The sequence below is a fragment of the Triticum urartu genome, chromosome 5 (genome assembly GCF_003073215.2).
Source record: "Triticum urartu cultivar G1812 chromosome 5, Tu2.1, whole genome shotgun sequence".
In the NCBI taxonomy this organism is placed as follows: Eukaryota; Viridiplantae; Streptophyta; class Magnoliopsida; order Poales; family Poaceae; genus Triticum; species Triticum urartu.
Window position 1 is genome coordinate 454,070,452 of NC_053026.1, and position 20,519 is coordinate 454,090,970.

General features: G+C 42.5%; 1 pseudogene; it reads left to right on the plus strand.

Moving 5' to 3' along the window:
* Positions 1–9,351: 9,351 nt before the first annotated feature.
* Positions 9,352–20,038, plus strand: LOC125507132 (annotated as a pseudogene).
* Positions 20,039–20,519: the final 481 nt, after the last annotated feature.

Sequence of the window (20,519 nt, forward strand, 5' to 3'; positions counted from 1 at the left end):
GTCCTTAGAATTTTGAGGGGTCCACATCTCTAGTCCATGCTATGCCAATCATTGAACTTTCTGAAAAGATTATCTTGAATGGACATTAGTTCAATGAGCTATATGTTGTTAATAATTACCAAAACCACCCAGGGATTAGTTGCACTTTCAATCTCTCCCTTTTTGGTAATTGATGACAACATATAGATCAAAGCTTCGATAAATGATAATAAGAATAAAATATATCGTCGCTTTGAGAAGTATGTGATAAGCAAGAGCTCCCCCTAAATTTGTGCATTATTTAGAATTTGCTTTTGAATGCAAATGAACAATCGATTAGGATCATGGGTTACTCTTCCATGTCACATACATCTTGGTGGAGCGCTCAAAATAATAGAATATGAAATATACACGCATCACCAAGACAAGGTGAATGATCATACAGGAGAGATAGATAGTAGCAGCATTCAAGCACAAGCATTAACATATGATATGATCAAACACATGACCATACAAGTATCTCACACACACATAGAGTATCATCCAAGCAAGCAAACAAATAAGTAGCAAACAAGTAGCAAAAGAGATAGCAAAAAGAAGCAAAGCTCTCTCTCTCTCTCTCTCGAAGCCTATGATCTATACACTTTCTCCCCCTTTGGAAACAAGTTACCAAAAAGCTCGAAAATGCATAGTGCTATGCGGCTCTCTAAGCTTGATCATTGGGAGGTGGTGTGGAGAGGACTCCTAGGACAAATGCATCTATTGAGGTTGTTGGAGCTAGTGGAGTTGCAACCGGAGGGGCAACTAAAGATGTGGCTGCAGGTGCTGAAGTAGTAGCTCTAGTGAAGGCGGGGCCTTTACGCCTGCGCTGCAGGCCACATTGTCTAGCATTGTCCCACCAGTCAAGAAGGAAAGTATCATGGTCCGGCGGCGTGCAAGACATGTCGAGTCAGGCCAGCATCCCATGTCAGACCTATCTGAAAAATGGACAGCAAAGGAGGAGGTGATGTATCGTCTTGGGGCTCTGACAGCAGAGGAGGTAATTTTACACACCATAGGCATGATAACTTACATATCCGATCTTGGTAATTTTGACCCGAAAAAGTTGTTGAAACATACCCCAAGTAACTGTTGTTAAAAAGGTGTGGTAACTTATGTACCACAGGTCTCATAGCTTACGTATCCCGGATCTGATAGCATTGGATTCAAAAAAGTCATCGAATCCTACCAATATAGAATCTACTCTCAAAGGTTTTGTTATGACGGATTTAATGCTAAAAATGGACGGCACTTTGAGCTATAAAACATTTTAAATTTTTTTGAGATGGGAAAAATTTAGGGTGAAATTAGTTTTTTTGTCTATGTACATATGTGCATATTCATGTGGGGAGAAGATGGGGACAACCGCTTTTTACGCCCCGATGATTTTTGCAAACAACACGGTAATTATGTACCGAAAACGTATAACTTCTGTAGCCCAGGCATGGTACTTTTGGACCTGAAAAATGTCCTTGAAATATACTAATATGAGGTCTAGTTTCGTCTCATCGCAACAAATTTAATGGTGAAAATGAATTTTAAATCGAACCAAGATTTAAGCTACAAAATATTTTGGATTATTAAAATAAAAAATTGTATGACATCAATTTGTATTCACATGCATATGCATGTGAGAAGGAGGAGATAAGGTGTTTATATCTATCCTAAAAACAAAATGTATTCCCGTTAGAGTAGTTCTAACTGATCCTCTAAAAAAGGAGTATCCAGCGGAGTAAAATTAGAAGAGTAAAAATTTACTCCTCTATAGGTGGTCGCACCTAGCCGATCCCCTAAGCGTTAGTGGAGTAAAAACATATGTAGATTTTGTTTTCTAGTCGCATGAACTTCAAACACTTCATAATATATATCATGAAAACATTGAAAGTAAAACATGCACAACATACCCGTCATAACATATAATTTCATCATCGCGAACTTCAAATAAAAACATGCAAAGTTCACCCAAAAGGCATCACTTCAAATACAATATTTGATCTAAAATCACCACAAACATAACATGTATATGTTGTGGATCGAGTCAACCAATGTCATGCACAAACTCAAACAAGGTGCTCGGCGAAGAAAACATCATTGACACCACCACCACCATCCTCACGGCCACCATCACCACCACCATCTCAGCCACCATCACCACCACCACTACCTCCTCGTCCACCACCATCACCACTACCACTACCACCCCCTCGGCCACCACCATCACCACCACACACCCCCCTCGGCCACCACCAACATTCCGAAGAGAGGCTTCCAAGATCTCTCCACAAGTGAGCTCTCAACACTTTCTCGTGGTTTCATCCATTGTGTTTGGATTCATGAAAATGACAACACATTATTTGGCCTTCTAGGCATCACAAATCCTCTCCTCCTCAGGTGCAAGCCTATGCTCCTCCGCCTTCAACTTCCTCTCTTCAGCCGCCAACTTGGCCTTCCATTTCTTATCCTCCAACACCTTGAACTCATTCCACCTTTATATCTTCTCTTCTTTGCGTTCGGTCGTCAACACCTTCTTGGTCTCAATCATGGCCACAAGTTCTTCTTTGTAAGTGCCACCAGACGCATTTCTATTCTTTCTTTATTTTGCAATCTTGTTACCTTCTGGACTATTATTGGCATCTTCATCAACATCGTCGTCCTCCTCAACTGATATGCTCAATCTTGATCTCTTTGGAGTGGTCTCCACGATTCTTTGGATACGGTTCTTGTTCTTGCATGGAACTTTGTAGCAATGATGCAATGTGAAGGGCTTGTGGCCGAACTTGGTGCTCCTATGCTAAAATAGCTCTTGGATGTAGGGGGCATACTCCGCTACTTACACATTGCTCGGTCGTGCATGATTCACTTAGTTGATGCAACCGGACCATCGGTTGCATTGGTCATGAATGGTGCTCCACCAATGCCCAAGTGAACCTTGCAAACGGCTTGATTGCACGTCCACAAAGTTGTTGTAGTGGTCGGTAATTCTCTCCCAAAACATAATCTTGGTTTGATCCGTTCCAATCGTTGCATCCATGGAGATGTTTCATTCAAGCATCCCAAATAGCATCATCTTCTTTTTTATTGTAGTTGGCGGTCCGTGACCTTGACAGCAGCATGCTTGCTTTGATCACCTCCACAACCTCATCTTCATTGCCCACCTCCTCATCGGCCACCACCTGCTTGGCCTCCTCCTCCTCTTCGGCCACATCATCTTGCTCCACGTCTTGGTCTGATTGATACCAAATGGAGTCGTAGTTGAGCTCATCAAGTCACATGGTGGCTGAGGACTCCAAAGATGCTAAGAATTCGAGCGTGTTCATCTCCACACTATAACAACAAAACAAACAAACTACATCACCATCGGCCACCAACAATCACTATCGACCAAAATGCAAGAGGTTTTTTTTACCTTGCTGGCATTTCATAGAGCACTTGGCGGTCGCGACCCTTATTTCCGTCTGCGGCCGCCGCCCCCGCTGGAGCAGTGGCCATAGGACCCGCCGGAGTAGCTGCACGAGGCGCCGGCTTGGACAGGGCGCTGTTGTGGCCTTCTTCTTCTCCTTCTTCTTTGCAACCGGCTTGGCGGGGGCCGCCGCTGCCGTCGGTTTTCTTGCTCTTTTTATTCCGGTGGGAGTAGCGGGTGGGCGGCAGGCTATTGCGGGAGAGGCGGTCGCCACCCCGGCGGCCATTGTTGCAGTTGGAGGCGGAGCTTGAACCCGGCGGGTTTTTTCATCCAGAAACTTTTCTTCGGCGGGCGGCGGTGCGTGGGTGGCTTCCGTCGGCGACAAGTCGGAGGCGGTGGCCCGTGGGAAAGGGAAGGGTCCGGGCTATCCATTTTGGCCGATGGGAGGGTCATCAGTGGCGGCGGCGGGGCGTGGTGGCTGCGGCGGCAGGAGACAAGACTTCGCGAGGGTGAGAGAAAGAGAGGCCGCCACTTTTACTCGACCGCGGCGGGAGTGAGGATATTTAGAAAGATTGATGGGCATTTTCGGCGGTGGAGGATAATTTTTACTTCCCTATACGGTTTAGGAGGTTGGCTAGGTGCGCCATAATTTATCTTTCCTTATGGCAAACTTGAAGCAGTCAGCAGAGATGTTTTGTCGCCTAAAAATGTGACGCGACAAAAACAATTGGCCGAAGAGCTAGAAAAATTATTAGAGTAGAGATGTATTGGGCTCGGCGAAGCAGGATATATTGGTTGAAATATGGCGATCGGAACACATCATATTTTCATAACTTCGCTACAGCTTGCAGATTAAAGAACCGTATTACAAAACTTAGAGACAACCAAGGTGTGTAGCGTGAGGGTACTGCTTATCTTAACCCTCTAATCTCTAATTACTTTGCGGGCTTGTTTGCTACTAAAATTGATGAGCCAGATCTAGTGTTGTTAAACAAAGTGGTGCCACGTGTAACTCAGGCCATTAATGATGAACTCATGAAACCTTATACAGACGAGGAGGTGAAGAAAGCTTTGTTCTCCATTGGAGATATGAAGGCACCAGGTACGGATAGGCTTCATGCAATATTTTTTTAAAAGTGTTGGCATATTTTTGGTGATGTCCTCACTGCAGAGGTACTAAAGGCGATTAACGACAAGGTAATCCATGAAGGTTGGAATGACACGGTAATTATATTAATTCCAAAAGTTGATGAACATGTTCAGATTACTCAGTATAGACCCATTAGCCTCTGCAATGTCCTCTACAAAGTTATTTCAAAGATGATAGCTTTCAGATTAAAATCACACCTTGATGGTATCATCTCTCCGGTACAGAGTGCGTTGGTACCTGGTAGGCTTATTACTCATAATATTTTGTTGGCCTATGAAAGTATACATGCAATAAAGAACAGGAAGAAGGGGAAGGTTGGATATTGTGCAGTCAAGCTTGATATGCATAAGGCATATGACAGAGTGGAATGGAATTTTCTTGAGAAAATGATGTTATAGTTGGGGTTCCATAGAGATATTGTGGAGCTATTAATGGCATGTGTTAAATCAGTAAAATATAAAGTAAGATTTAATGATCAAGAGACCGAAGGCTTTACCCCTAGCAGAGGGCTCGGGCAAGGGGATCCCTTGTCACCCTATTTGCTTCTGATTTGTGCATAAGGTTTGTCTAGTGCTTTGGCTCAAAAGGAGGAGGTTCGTGGCATTGAAGGTGTTCGGGTCTACAGAAATGCACCATAAGTTTCTCATTTATTATTTTTTGATGATTCCCTTATCCTTATGAAAGCAGATATGATTAATGCAACCTCATTGAGACAGGTGTTAGATGAATATTGTGCAAGCTCAGGCCAATTGGTGAGTGCAGGGAAGAGTAGTATTTTCTTTAGCCCTAATGTGGAAGTGGATGTGAGAGCACAAATATGTACAGAGCTAAATATTATGACTGAAGCCATCTCAGATAGATATTTGGGACTACCCTCCATGGTCGGACTAGATAAGAGTGATAGTTTTGAGTATTTGGTTGAAAGAATCATTGACAGGCTAAAAGGATGGAAAGAGAAAATTTTATCTATGGGGGGGAAGGAGATCCTACTCAAAGCAATTATACAATCCATTCCAGTTTTTGCTATGGTTGTGTCCAAAATCCCAAAGCAAGTGTGCAAGGAGATTACTGATGCGATGTCTGCTTTTTGGTGGGGAGATAAAGAAGAGCACAAGAAGATGCACTGGTTTGCATGGTGGAGGATGTGTCTCCCAAAATATAAAGGAGGCATGGGATTCAGAGATTTACATGCTTTCAATCTTGCTATGCTTGCTAAGCAAAGTTGGCGGCTACTAACACACCTTGATACTTTATGTGCACAGGTTCTTAGAGCAAAGTATTATCCAGATGGAAATTTGCTTATGGCGGGCCCAAAGAAGGGCACATCTTTTACATGGCAGAGCATTGTGGCGGGTCTTCAAACCTTCAAGAGAGGGCATATCTGGCGAGTGGGGGTGGGTGCCAAAATAAATTTTTGTACGGATCACTGGATCCCACAAAGTCCTACAAGGAAGGTTATCACGCCAAGGGGTAATATCTTGTTGACCACTGTTGATGAACTTATTGATCCAGGAACAGGATGGTGGGATGAAACCTTGGTTCGACCTATATTCTTTGGTGTTGATGCTCAACGGATTTTGAAGATCCCATTATCTACTCATTTACTGGATGATTTTGTGGCGTGGAATGTCACAAAAAAATTGTTTCTCGGTTTGATCAGCATACTATGTCAAGTGGGAGCACCAATTCGGCCCAATAATGAGAAAGGACCCAGCCGAGACATCAGCAAACAACCCTGTTTGGGAGACTCTTTGGAAACTACAAGTTCCAAGCAAGATAAAGATTTTTGTCTCGCGAGCACTACATGGAATAATACCTGGGGTGGGAGTATTGTGAAGTAGACATATCAAAGTCTCACCTTCATGTCCTATGTGTCACCAAGGACCAGAGGATATTCGTCATTTGGCTTTCACTTGTGATCGTGCACGTCAGGCTTGGAGGTCCTTGGGTTTGGAAGAGATCATAGATGCAGCTATTCGCACTAATCGCTCGGGCTCAGTGGTAATGGAGGAGTTACTCAAAAATCCGGTGAAAAAATCTCTTGTCTTGGGACAACTGGGGCTCCAAGAAACGGTTGCCGTTGGCGCATGGTACATCTGGTGGGAATGCCGTGAAGCTGTAAAGTGGGTGAATGTAAAGCCTACACCAAGTTCCTCATTTGCTATCCAAGCTATAACTTCAAATCACGCGACACGTCCAACTGCGGTAACTTCTGAAGCTCGATGGCAACGTCCGGCTCCTGGGTCATACAAACTGAATGTGGATGTGTCCTTCTTCGAGGACGGGAGTGGGGCTGCAGCTGCTGTTCTTCGTATTGCCGTGGAGAAGTGATTGTTGGGGTCTCAGAGCTTATAGATAACACTCGTAGTGCACAATCAGCTGAAGCAATTGCTCTTCGCTTGGGGCTACAGCTGGTTTATGCAGTGGGGTGTGATACGTCCATTTTGCATCGTGCTTTTATATCAATATTTATTGCATTATGGGCTGTTATTACATATTATGTCACAATACTTATGCCTATTCTCTCTTATTTTACAAGGTTTACATGAAGAGGGAGAATGCCGGCAGCTGGAATTCTGGGCTGGAAAATGAGCAAATATTAAAGACCTATTCTGCACAACTTCAAAAGTCCTGAAACTTCACGGGAGCATGTTTCAGAATATATAAAAATATTGGGTAAAGGAAGCACTATAGGGGGGCCACCCACCATCCACGAGGGTGGGGGCGCCCTACCCCCTGGGCGCGCCCCGTGCCTCGTGGGCCCCCTGGCAGGCCTCCGGTGCCCATCTTCTGCTATATGAGGTCTTTCGTTCGAGAAAAAAAATTATAAGCAAGCTTTCGGGACGAAACTCCTCCGCCACGATGCGAAACCAATCTAGGGCTCCGACGGAGCTGTTCTGCCGGGGAAACTTTCCTCCGGGAGGGGGAAATCATCACCACCGTCTTCATCATCGATCCTCTCATCGGGCGGGGGTCAATCTCCATCAACATCTTCACCAGCACCATCTCATCTCAAACCCTAGTTCATCTCTTGTATCCAATCTTTGTCCTAAAACCTCAGATTGGTACATGTGGGTTGCTAGTAGTGTTGATTACTTCTTGTAGTTGATGCTAGTTGGTTTATTCGGTGGAAGATCATATGTTCAGATCCTTTATGCATATTAATACCCCTCTGATTATGAACATGAATATGATTTGTGAGTAGTTACGTTTGTTCCTGAGGATATGGGAGAAGTCTTACTATAAGTACTCATGTGAATTTGGTATTCGTTCGATATTTTGATGAGATGTATGTTGTCTCTCCTCTAGTGGTGTCATGTGAACGTCGACTACATGACATTTCACCATTGATTGGGCCTAGAGGAAGGCATTGGGAAGTAATAAGTAGATGATGGGTTGCTAGAGTGACAAAAGCTTAAACCCTAGTTTATGCGTTGCTTCGTAAGGGGCTGATTTGGATCCATATGTTTTATGTTATGGTTAGGTTTATCTTAATACTTCTTTTGTAGTTACGGATGCTTGCAAGGGGGGTTAATCATAAGTGGGATGCTTGTCCAAGGAAGGGCAGTATCCAAGCACCGGTCCACCCACATATCAAATTATCAAAGTACCGAACACGAATCATATGATCGTGATGAAAACTAGCTTGACGATAATTCTCATGTGTCCTCGGGAGCGCTTTCCTTTATATAAGAGTTTGTACAGGCTTGTCCTTTGCTACAAAAAGGATTGGACCATCTTGCTGCACCTTATTTACTTTTATTACTTGTTACCCGTTACAAATTACCTTATCACAAAACTATCTGTTACCGATAATTTCAATACTTGCAGAGAATACCTTACTGAAAATTGTTTATCATTTCCTTCGGCTTCTCGTTGGGTTCGACACTCTTACTTATCGAAAGGACTACGATAGATCTTCTATACGTGTGGGTCATCAGGGTGCAGGAATGTTGAAGTAGAATCAGACTGTGAAGAACTGGTACATGCATGTAATGGAGAGACAGAAATTTGAAGCCCCTACTCAGCTACCCTTGCTGATTGTTTCCATCTGGTTCATGGCATCCCGAATATTTCTTTTGCTCATTGTCCGAGAGAAGCAAACAGAGCTGCACATTTCCTAGCTAGGGGATGCTATGATTCAAAAATATGTGAAGAGTGGTTAGATGAGATGCCTTCTTTCTTATTACATCATGTAATCTTTGATGTAACACTTTCCCAAATTGAATTTCCCTAAAAAAAAGAATCGGTTAGAAATGCCCTTAGATCACACACATGGCCGATCCAGAAGCCAAGATAATAAAAGCTTCTATTCTCTCCACCGCCTATTCTCTGTAGAAAAACATTAGTTGACCCATCGGCACTCTGTGTGTATAAATAAATCTTCTTCCCCTGAAAACAAGACTACGCAAATTTAAAAAAATCGTATTTTTGTGAAGACCAATCAAGGATCAAAGACAGCTCGGCACGCAGCCCTCGGAGATGTCAAAACGCGTTGATCGTGCGGGGATAGATTCCATCGACAGCATTCGTCGTCTACCGTACCTTGTTTCCTCTTCCCGTCCCATGCATGCAAATGATTTATTTATCCAGAGGCAACTCCGGCTGCAGCTCCAAAATCCGGTGAGGAAGAATAAACTAACTAACTAACTATAAGCCTGTCACAAATCAGCGAATCTACCTCGCAGCTTCCAGTTCATCCCTGACAAGCAACAAGCTGAGTCATACGGAGTATAAGAGGACGCGCGCACAAGAAAAGTGTAAACCTTGCAGGCCCTAGGTAATGGAGAAAGCACGTCGAGCCATGTTCGTCTTGTTACTGCTGATCGCCGATTTTAGTGCGGCCCAAGACACCACCAGCAAAGCAGGCGAATTCCACGTCGGGGTGATCCTCGACCTGGGATCGCTGGTGGGGAAAGTGGCGCGGACCAGCGTGCTGTTGGCCGCCCAGGATTTCTACACGATCCACCGGAACTACAGCACGAAGCTCGTTCTCCACGTTATGGACTCCGCGGGCAGTGATGTTCAGGCCGCATCGGCAGGTACGTGTGTCTGCAGTATGTCACTCTGTGAGGATTCAGGGAAAACCGAGGACTTTGTTTGTTAGTACTAATTCCTAATATGACTATACAGTTTCAAATAAAGGTACTAAATATAGGTATGTATTACTCCCTCCTGCACTAATGTAATTAAACTGCAAAAACATCTTATTAGTGTGCGGAGCTAGTAGTACTTTTGATGTTTGACGTTGCGTAGTAGTAATTCTTTCTACAAACTTGGTCAAACTTGAGGAAGTTTGATTTAGAGCAAAGTATTTTCGAACAGAAGGAGTATTTTGGAAGCTTTCTCTTCGAGTTTTTCATAGAAATAAGATCTCATTTTTATTAAAAATCATATTTGAAAGCGGAAAATTGCTTGAGTGTGCCAAGCAATAGTTCCTGGGTTTGTTTTCTTTGCTTTCTCGATGTCACGATCCAATACTAGAATGGTATCATTTGCATGATGTAAAATAAATAATTCGTCGTCCACTACATGAAACACCATCCCATTGGTAAGATCCTCCGACTTGGCTCCCTCGATCATTACTGCCAGCATTTCGCCAGCTTTATTAAAGAGAATAGAGACAAAGGATCCTCCTATAGAGGCCTTCCTTTCTTTGGAATTAGGCCAACTCCAACGCACGGCCCTAATTGAACATCCATTTTGTCCGGATTTTATCCGTTTGGGTTGGACAAAAAGACGACGTCTAGGCCTTTCTACATTTGCGCTGGTGGTGTGTTCAACAGGCGGACGCATTTCGTCCGACCGCCTAAAATATTTGCAAAGGGAATGAAAACTGAAATTTTGGCACCACGGTCACAGCTCATGACAGCGGGCATAGTCATGCCTGTCAGAGCACCAGCGGCCGGCACACATGCCAACCAACAAAATGATCAACCCCCAAATTTTCACGCCAACAACGAAGCCAGCGGCCGGCACACTTGCCAGCCTATAAAAAACGGTCATAGTTCATGGCTCCCTAGTTCATGTGGGCACAGAAGTTGACTCAACCATCTTGGTCGAGCATCTCCTTTTGCTTCTTCTCCAACCAACTTCTTCTCTTCAGGGGCATCTTGCTCAAGTCCATGATCATGAAGGCTAGCGCCACCTCTTTTGCCTTGGTGTCAACATTGGTGGCCTCGATCGCGAGCTTTTTCATTTGGACGACCTCCTCCATGTCGAGCTTCCTCCTCTTGACGGCCCCCTCCATGTCGAGCTTCTTCCTTTGGAGCTCCATGAAGGCCTTCATTTGCTCCTCCTTTTCTTGGCGCTTCCTCTTGTCCCTTCCTTTTGGGTCATCATGCCTTGCAAAGTTTCTTGCAAGGCGAGATGTCGCATCACGCTTCTCGTCCACCCTTAAGTTGGTTTTGCCCGTCGGCCTCTTCATTCCATCTCCATCCCCAACCACGGCCGCTGGCCCTCCATTCTTCTTGAGAGTGGCATATTGATCTTTGAACTTGGGGCAATCCTTGATGAGCGTCCCACAATGGGTGAGGGTGAATGGCTTGTTGGAATGTCAGGCCTTGAAGGCTTCCAAAGTTTGGAATGCCTACACAATCAAAGCGAAGGCCACAATGTAATAGCGAACGACACATGATGCAACAAACATGAACATGGCATAGGAACGAAGAGAAGAAGTTCATACCAAGTATCCCACACCTAGGCCACTCATAGGACAGACTTCAACTCTCTCAAGCGCGGCACAAAACTTGTTGCATTCTTGTTGAATTAACCCCCATCTCTTTTCAATTGAGTTGATGCCACGGGTGCTCGCAAACTTGTACGAGAAAAACTTCCTACGTTCATGAGAGGCTTTATGGAACTCTCCCCCGAAAGACGGCATATTTTTGCTCGGCATCGGTCTTGGGATCTTGCCCTATCTACTTCCGTCCAACTCTCGCGAATCAAATGTCCTCATCTTTGGTGTATGATCCCATGCGAATGATTTGTTTCCTCATTTGTGCATTGGCCCTTTGGGTGAGCTCATCAATAAATAATGGCTCCTCGTCAATGTCTACGCCATCTTCTTCCTCTTCCTCCTCACAATAGATGTCTTCATGCCACGAGTTGCCATGGCCATCCACCTCTTCTTCTTCGTGGCCACCAATTTGTTCGGCTCCATCTTGGTCGCGGTCGTCTTGGCTTTGGGTCTCATCGGGATCAAAGCCTTGGCTTTGGCCCTCAGCGTGGAGGGCTTGGCCACGGCCCTCGTAGATGACATTCTCCATGAAAGCGTTGTAGTCAGGGTCATCGGCCACCGACGTGGTTTGGGCGTTTCGTCGAATAGGTTGCAGGGGTCGGGAAGGTTGGCTGTAGGAATCGACCGTGACTGTTTCCTTTGCATCCAGCAGCCGACTTGTCGACGCCACTATACCTAGGCGTGACGTTGAGTTCGATAAACAGCCACGAGGGCAAGGGTGGCCGGCGCGATCACGTAGTCATTCAGCGACATGGAGAACCGGGTTGAAGCATGCTCTTGTGACGGATGAACACCAGTCACCTACAGTGTTATCAAGATCTCAACGACTCGCCCTGTGGCGGGTGAATGGCCAATGAATTTGTGCTCGGCACGGCCATAGCGGCGGGGAAAAGAATAGTCGGTGCGGGTCGGCACAAACCTAGAATGAGGAGGGCGTGCATCGTTGCTACCTGCGTGGCCTTGGCGACGAGGGCCTCATTATCCTTGATGGCAGCCTTGTGTTGCACAGCGGTGGCCTTGAGGGCGTACTCGGCAGCGGATTTCCTCTCCACCTGAACAGACCTTCGGGCTCTCCTCTTGGACGATTATCGGTCAAGTCGCTCGACCTCCACTGGCGTGATCTCCGACCTAGGCTTCTTCTTCTTTGTAGGATGGGCGGAGGTGTGGCGGCCGGGACGGCAGCTACGTGTTTTTTCAGGGCGCCGGCCATCGAGGAGGGAGGGGCGGGAGGGTTTTCGGCAAAGAGGGGGAAATGGGAGCGTTGTGTCCCCGACTGCCCGACGGGCGGTCCATGGGAGAACAAGGGCGCGCAGCTCAAATTTGGGCCGGAAATCAGTCGACGCCGGACAAAAAACGGATGCTAGTCCATTTACGGGCCCGTTGGTCCGCAATTTGTGTCCGTTTTGACCCAAACGAACGCGGCCTAACAAAATAGGGTCGCGCATTGGAGTTGGCCTTATGGCCCTACATTATCATTAGCTTCTATACCAACACTTTCATTGGATGTGAGCTTTTCTAGCCACTTGCACCAAAGAGGTGAAAATCCTTTCATTCAGATGGTTTGAAGAAGAAAATGCCACTTAAGTTTATGACACGCCTTCTCAAAATAAATTTTGAAATGACCCCCCCCCCCCACACACACACACACAGAGAGACACACACAACAATGTTACTTATGCAACTCTGAACAGTCTCATGAAGAATTAGAACCCCTTTGAGAATGTTTCTACCCTTTATGTACACCGTCTGGGATAGACGAACCATGTAATCACCTAATTTAATTCTATTTGTTGTCACTTAGTGAATACTTGGAACTCTTCATTGGTGAATACTTTTGAAACTCACATTGTTAATTTCCTAAAAGTTGAGATTATACAATAGTACCCCCTCTGTTCCATAATTCATGTCATGGAACAAATTCATGAAGAATTATGGAACAGATGGGGTACTTCACTGCTATGGAATGCATGGAACAAATTCATCAAGTCATCTTTGGTTGCCTCCCAAAATAACACGTAAAACTCAGTCGGGAATTCATCCTGCCTAGGGGTTCATTATACTCCCTTCGAGAGTTAGCTTCACAAATCCCCTTGGATCAATGAGGATTTCATTTTCTGTCGTGGGAAGCTAAGGGATATCCTCCTCGAAGCTCTAGACATCACAATATTATTGTGCTCAAGAGTCAAGACTAAATAAACCCTGAGTGGGTTTTTTGCGGGAACATTTAACAGTTGGTGATGTGCTCTTTCCACTGAGTCTCACTCACTACTAAGCCATCATGTATACCTACTAATAAAGGGCGGTGATATTCTTAGCCCACCATGCTAGTTTGCAAAAACTATGTGATGTTTCTGGTGATCAATATGTTGCCCTGTTTTAAGTCAAAATTTTGTTTTTGCAGAAAACCCCTAATGTTTCTGGTAAAAACCCGCGGATCAGTGTTAAGTCAGATTTTTTTCTTTTGTAGAAAACCCATGATATTTGTATTAATCAACCTGCAACACATATCAAATACTTTTCAAAAATTATTCATATTTTTATACCCTTATTCCAAATTTAACATGTTATATATGGAATTTGATTAGAAAAATATGTAGAATCTGAATATGATATTATTTTACCTGTTAACCATTTTAGAAATGCTATTTAGGGTGCAACCTCAATCTATAGCACATGGTTTGTCTTTCTTTCATACCAGTGCCCATCCCGATTGGAAATAAACACCTAATAAAAACCAAGGTTGTAGACAAAAGAAACCATCTATAAAAAGCATGCACGCTTCGTCAAAATCTTAGAGAGAAAATAGAATTTTCATCTTATGCCGAGAGAGAGAGAGAGACGCCTTAGGATTGACAACATTCAAATGTGTTGTGATTGTGTGAGCACTGTGGCTACCATCAGCAAGGGTGGGAAGGAGGATAAGTGGCAACACAGACGGGATGCCATGTGTTGAAATAAAGGATGTGGACCTGTTGAGGTCTTGAGTAATGGTTATTGGATTAGGGGAGTGTGGTATTTTTTTTCTGCCATTACAATGCACGGGCTCTTTTGCTAGTCCTTCTCTAATTGGACAATAGGTTGTTTTCTATGATCCCATTAGTTGGGAATGCCTCAGTGACCTTAGACCAAGCAAGATGTATGAAAAACACAATAACGAAGAAGAAGGTTTATTTGTAGTTGAAAACCTAAGGGTTGCATGCCGATGCAGATGCCGTTCTAACCCTATTTTTTGAGGAAAAAATCGGTTGAAAAATCCATTCACAAGTGACATATTAATTTCTTGTAATGAGCCCAATCAAGCAATCCCCTATTACAGTGGTCTGAAACTTGTAATTCTAACGTGCTTTCAAGCTCTCCTGTCTCAGCCAATAAAAGTCACAAAGTCATCATTCTTAATGCATCATTGAAACAAGTATTGCAAAACTCCACAAACCAATGATAAAATCCCACAGGAAATGGAAAAATACTACCTCCATAACCAAGCATATGGCATATTTGGCTTGTCCAAGAAAATTCGATCATGGGTGCTTTTATTGGCATGTCCAGATACATGCACCGACCAACAATTAATCCAATTATATGTGGATTATGTTATAAATTAATGCAATTGGAGTTTAGATTCGTATTCAAATGCACTTTCTTGTGATTGTGATTTTAACTATTTTTCAATAGAATGTCATATAAGAAATTCAAATTGTTTCTATCAATCTATCAAGACACAAACTTTGCATTTTTCATGAAAAAATAATGCACACCATTTGAAATAAAGGAGTATATCTTTTTTGCGAGAAAATAGAAGGAGTATATTGTACTCATAACATTCCATATAAGTTTTCTAAGAGCTAGAATGCCTCAGAAACTCAGCTTTGATAGTTCTAAGTGAATGGGTTAATATTTCTGGCCTTGTATCTCGTATCATGAATGCAATCTTCTTGTAAATATGTGTTCATAGTGGTACACGGTTACCCATAAATGTATGTATTTATCAAACAGCAGGGGCTCTCCCCTGCTATATTCTGAAATAAGAGGTTAATTTTGTATTTCATTGCACATGTGTGTTGCGTCTTCTGTCAAATATCCAGAAAATTAGAGTATTGACTAATAAAACTGTAAGGTCCAAAACTAAGTTTTTCTTAACCTTTTCCTATCTTGAATGAACCAGTTATGGTGTTGATATTGCATATTATTCCACATATATTATTTGACAGTAACTTTCTTGTTCCCTTCTGAAAGCTATTGAATTACTGGAGAGCTACAAAGTGCAAGCCATCATTGGTCCCCAGAAATCATCAGAGGCTGTGTTCATATCTAATATTGGAAATGTAACCCAAGTCCCCATAATATCATTCACAGCAACAAGCCCATCCCTCACTTATAATAGTATGTCGTATTTTGTACGAGCAACATTGGATGACTCAACTCAGGTGAAAAGCATTGCCGCGCTTGTACAAGCATGTGGATGGAGAGAAGTGGTGGCAGTATACGAAGACACTAACTATGGGAGAGGCATCCTACCATACCTCATTGATGCACTTCAAGAAATCGATGTCCGTGTTCCGTATCGCAGCGTCATCCCTTCGTCGGCAACAAACGAAACCATTATGCAAGAACTCGGTGTGTTGATAGCAATGCAAACAAGGGTATTTATTGTTCATATGTCATCCACTATGGCTTCCCTTATTTTTACGAAAGCAAAAGAGGTAGGGATGATGAACAAAGGATTTGCGTGGATCACTACAAATGGAGTGGCAAACATCATTGACTCACTCAATCCAAGTGTCATTGAGGCAATGGATGGTGTCCTAGGAGTAAGGTGTCATGTTCCCAGATCACAAGAACTTGATAATTTATCCATAAGGTGGAACATAATGTACCAACAGGATAACCCATATGAATCACCCTTTAATAAACTCAGCATTGTTGGACTATGGGGCTATGATACGATATGGGCAATTGCACATGCAGCTGAAAAGGTTGGGATATCCAGTGCTAGAGATAAGCAACCATGGCCCACTAAAAACTCCACATGCTTGGAATCCATGGTTATTTCCACTAACGGTCCTGAGCTCTTATCAGCGATCGTACAAAATAAGTTCAGAGGTTTAAGTGGTGAATTTGACCTTACAGACAGACAACAGCTTAAAGTTTCCGTGTTCCAAATAATAAATGTGGTTGAGAGAGGTTGGAGAGAAATCGGGTTTTGGACTATGAATGGACTTTTACGGAAGTTAAAGCAAGATTACTCTAAAAAAACAGGACAAGCATCAATGCTTGATCTAAACCCTATAATTTGGCCTGGAGAGTCGACCGAAATACCAATGGGCTGGGAAATTCCTAGAGTTGGTAAGAAGCTTAGAGTCGGTGTGTGCTCTAGCGAATTTACAGAGTTTATAAAGACATACAAAGATCCTATCACAAATGCAACAACAGCGAGTGGCCTTTCAATTGACATATTTGAGGAGGCAGTAAAGAGGCTACATCGTCCGCTTTCTTATGAATACCTAGAATTTGACACTGCTGATGCACCAATTTCCGGAAGCTACAATGATTTTGTTTATCAGGTCTACCTTCAGGTAAGAAGTAATATATATGTAAGGCAATTTCTCAAATTGTAAAGAAAAAACTCAGTAGCTCAACATTTTTGCAATGTATTAATTGTGTTCCACATTTCCATCCAATATTTTGTTATGCATTCAGGCCACAATTATTACATTTTATACACAAAAATGATGTAAACAAAGGCTCATTCTAAATTTTTCTTTCTCAAAGAAAAGCAACTCAAAAGTTTATTGCTTGATAAATATTACTCTTTGTTGAACAACTAAGATTATAATTGTTTAATTAATCTTAAATGTAGATATCCCTTTTTCTTAAATATATAAGCTGACCAATTTCATTGCAGAAATATGACATAGCGGTTGCAGATATTACTATAAGATCCAATAGATCATTGTATGTCGACTTCACTGCACCATACACAGAATCTGGAGTAGGGATGATTGTTCCAGTCAAGGAAAACGTGAATACAGACATGTGGCTTTTCTTAAAACCATTGAGCACTGAGATGTGGTTTGGCAGCATCGTATGCTTTCTCTACACAGGAGTTGTTGTCTGGCTTCTAGAGCATCTAATTGGCAATGAACATGTTCATGTTCCCTTTTCACTCAAACAGCTGGCGATTACAATATTCTCCATTTTTGAAGAGAGTTGAGTAAACATTACTTTTTCTTAGATCTTTGCAGAATTTTGAACAGCATTTCAATTGCATGGATAAAGCATTTGTTGCACTATATCAAAATAACAAGCATCAAAAAATTCCTACAACAAATATTACTACATTGATCTGGCTAAACATCTCCGAAACTACTACACACACGACAGTTTCAGTGAACGACATGAGGACGATAGCTAATCCAACCGCTGGAGATGTTTTGCCTTGGACTTTGATGGTGGGATATGTTATATCGTCTGCATGTCGTCCAGCCAGTGTCGTGCATGTAGCACTGCTCAAACATCTCTATGAGACCACTGTAGCTAAATTTATCTTCAAAAATACCACAAAAATAACTTAGATCTATCGAATTAATAATGCTTAACAAATGCAGTATGAAGAAACAGAGGGACAAAGTGAACTATCCCAGTTTGTATATGCTTAAAAAATATTAAAATGTGCCTTTTCTTCTTCTTTTTTGAGGGAGCATTCATGGTGATTTTATTGATTATAGAATAAATTTACACCGTTCGATAGAATGCCACGAAGGAAATTAGGAGGGTCCTCTTGCATCATAATCAACAAGGTACCCTCCGCGTTACGAGCAAGGGCATGAGCCACTCTATTATTTTCCCTAGGAGAATGAACAAACCTAATAGAAGCTATGACATAAGTGCACCTTTTCTTCTTAATAGCGCTTCACTAGAGAGAAAACCTATCTCGTCATTCATCATTCAACAGTGTCCTTATTTGAATTAGTTAAAAACTAGTCTATGACTTGCATTTATCACCTAAAATAATTGAAATTACATATGCTTTCTAGCAAGTCCTGGAATGGTGTGCATTACAATATTCCAGCTTTGAAATTTCTTTAGTGTCTTAATGAAGTCTTGATTTTCATTTGTGCAGAGGAGGAGCTGAAACGCTTTCTAGCTAGAATCGTTCTACGTGTATGGAGGGTTGTTCTTCTAGTACTTGCAGCAAGTTATACAGCAAGCTTTGCATCAATGCTTACAGTACAGCAGCTTTCACCAACAGTGACTGATGTTCATGAACTCCAGAAGAATGGGCAATATGTAGGGTTCCACCAAGGTTCCTATGTAGAGGGTCTACTGCTGGATATTGGTTTTCATACATCAAAAATCAGGCCCTATGCTACACCTGACGATTTCTATAGTGCTCTTTCTAATGGAAGCATTGCTGCGCTTGTACATGAAGTCCCATACATCAAACTTTTTCTCGCAAAATACAGCAAAGGTTACACAATGGTAGCGCCTATTTACAAGAGTGTAGGCTTTGCATTTGTAAGTTTAACTACACTCACTATTCTCTTGAAAAGATAGCTACCGAGGCATGCAAATGCTATGCTTATGTGTTCCCCTTGATTCTAGTACCATGTCACCACAAGATTACATTATAAAAATTCAAACTTAATATACATATATGTTCTGAAAGTCAATCATAAATGGATATTAGGGCTATCTAATAGCGTCCCGGTGGAATGATGCAATTTTAGGACAGACAGGGAAATTAATAGCAAAATGAACACGATCTGTGTTTTCTATAAATTTAACTACCATACACGACAATATATATGCAAGAGGCTTGAAGAAACCATCACATAACGACATAGATCCATACATTTACTCTCGGAAACTTTAACATGAGCTGATATTTGCAGTTGATCACACTTAGGCTCTATTTGGAATTGCATTCGATTATGATAAATAGTCTCTATCGGTTGGTTTACTTTTAGATATCTAGGTGTTTGGCTATCTTTTTCTTTCTTTCTAAATCAAATAGCATATTTGCATTTGAGAACATATGAGATCCCATTTGGGAGGTCAGCCATCGATAATATTTCATCTGACTGTAATTTGATTTACCAAACAGATCAATAGACTTTTGACAACCTTTCTACAACAACTTTAAAAGTAAGTACATCATAACGTCTGCACAAAAATCAGAAACTAAGCCTGAAAGCGTTTACTGGATCTTTTTGTGCTATTTAAGCAACTTTTGGCATGATTCGCTGAAGGGTATGGTACTGCTAAGTAATAAACTCATCATACCATGCACTATTATATCAAGGGGGAGGGGATCTGTTTTTCAGGATTTTATAGTGTCAGATATTGTCAGTGGAATAGCACGTGCAGCTTATAACAATGATCTTTTTGCTGATTAGGCGCTTCCCAGGAATTCTCCGCTAGCTCCTGAAATGTCGAGGGCAATAATCAACATAACAGAAGGAGATACTATCATTCAATTTGAAAAGAAATGGATGGGTCAAAATAGCCATGAAAATGATGGCACACTTGATGGTTCAGACGCCATAACTTTTGAAAGTTTTGGGGGATTATTCGCTCTAACTGTAATTGTAACAACCTATTGCCTTTTGGTAGCCATGGTGATGAGCTGCTACAAAAGATATCGACAAAATGCAAGGACCATAGGAGAGGTGGCCAAAATGAATGTGGGCATGGGCAAAAAGAAGAGGAAACGGGAGAACAGAGGATATGACCAAAGTGAATATGGACATGGGCAAAGGAAAAAGAGGAAATGGAAGAGCAAAGAGATCACAAGAGCAATGAAAACGGAAACTGAATTGATAGGGAGCCAAACAACACTGTCAGTGCTTCACAATCGGAACAGAAATGGTCACCAGCTACCCATATCAGTGCATCACTGACTCGTATCAGTGCACAAATTAGTCACGGGGAGTCGTTATTAGCTCAAGTTAGTCCCAAACTGAGCAAAGTTCACCTTTCAGGCTCAAAGATGAACAATCAATTAACCGTGGGGGGGAGCCGGACAGGCTGAACTTGGGTATGTGGAATTTGCTATGCATGCAAGATCAAGTAAATTTTCAGTCTAGTTATGCTTCAGTTCACCTTTCAGGCATCGTTCAGCCACAGCTGAAAAGATCTAACCGGTCTCATTATATCATGTACTTTTCCTGGAAAAATCAAAGAAAGTTCACTATGAACCAACTAGGCTATAT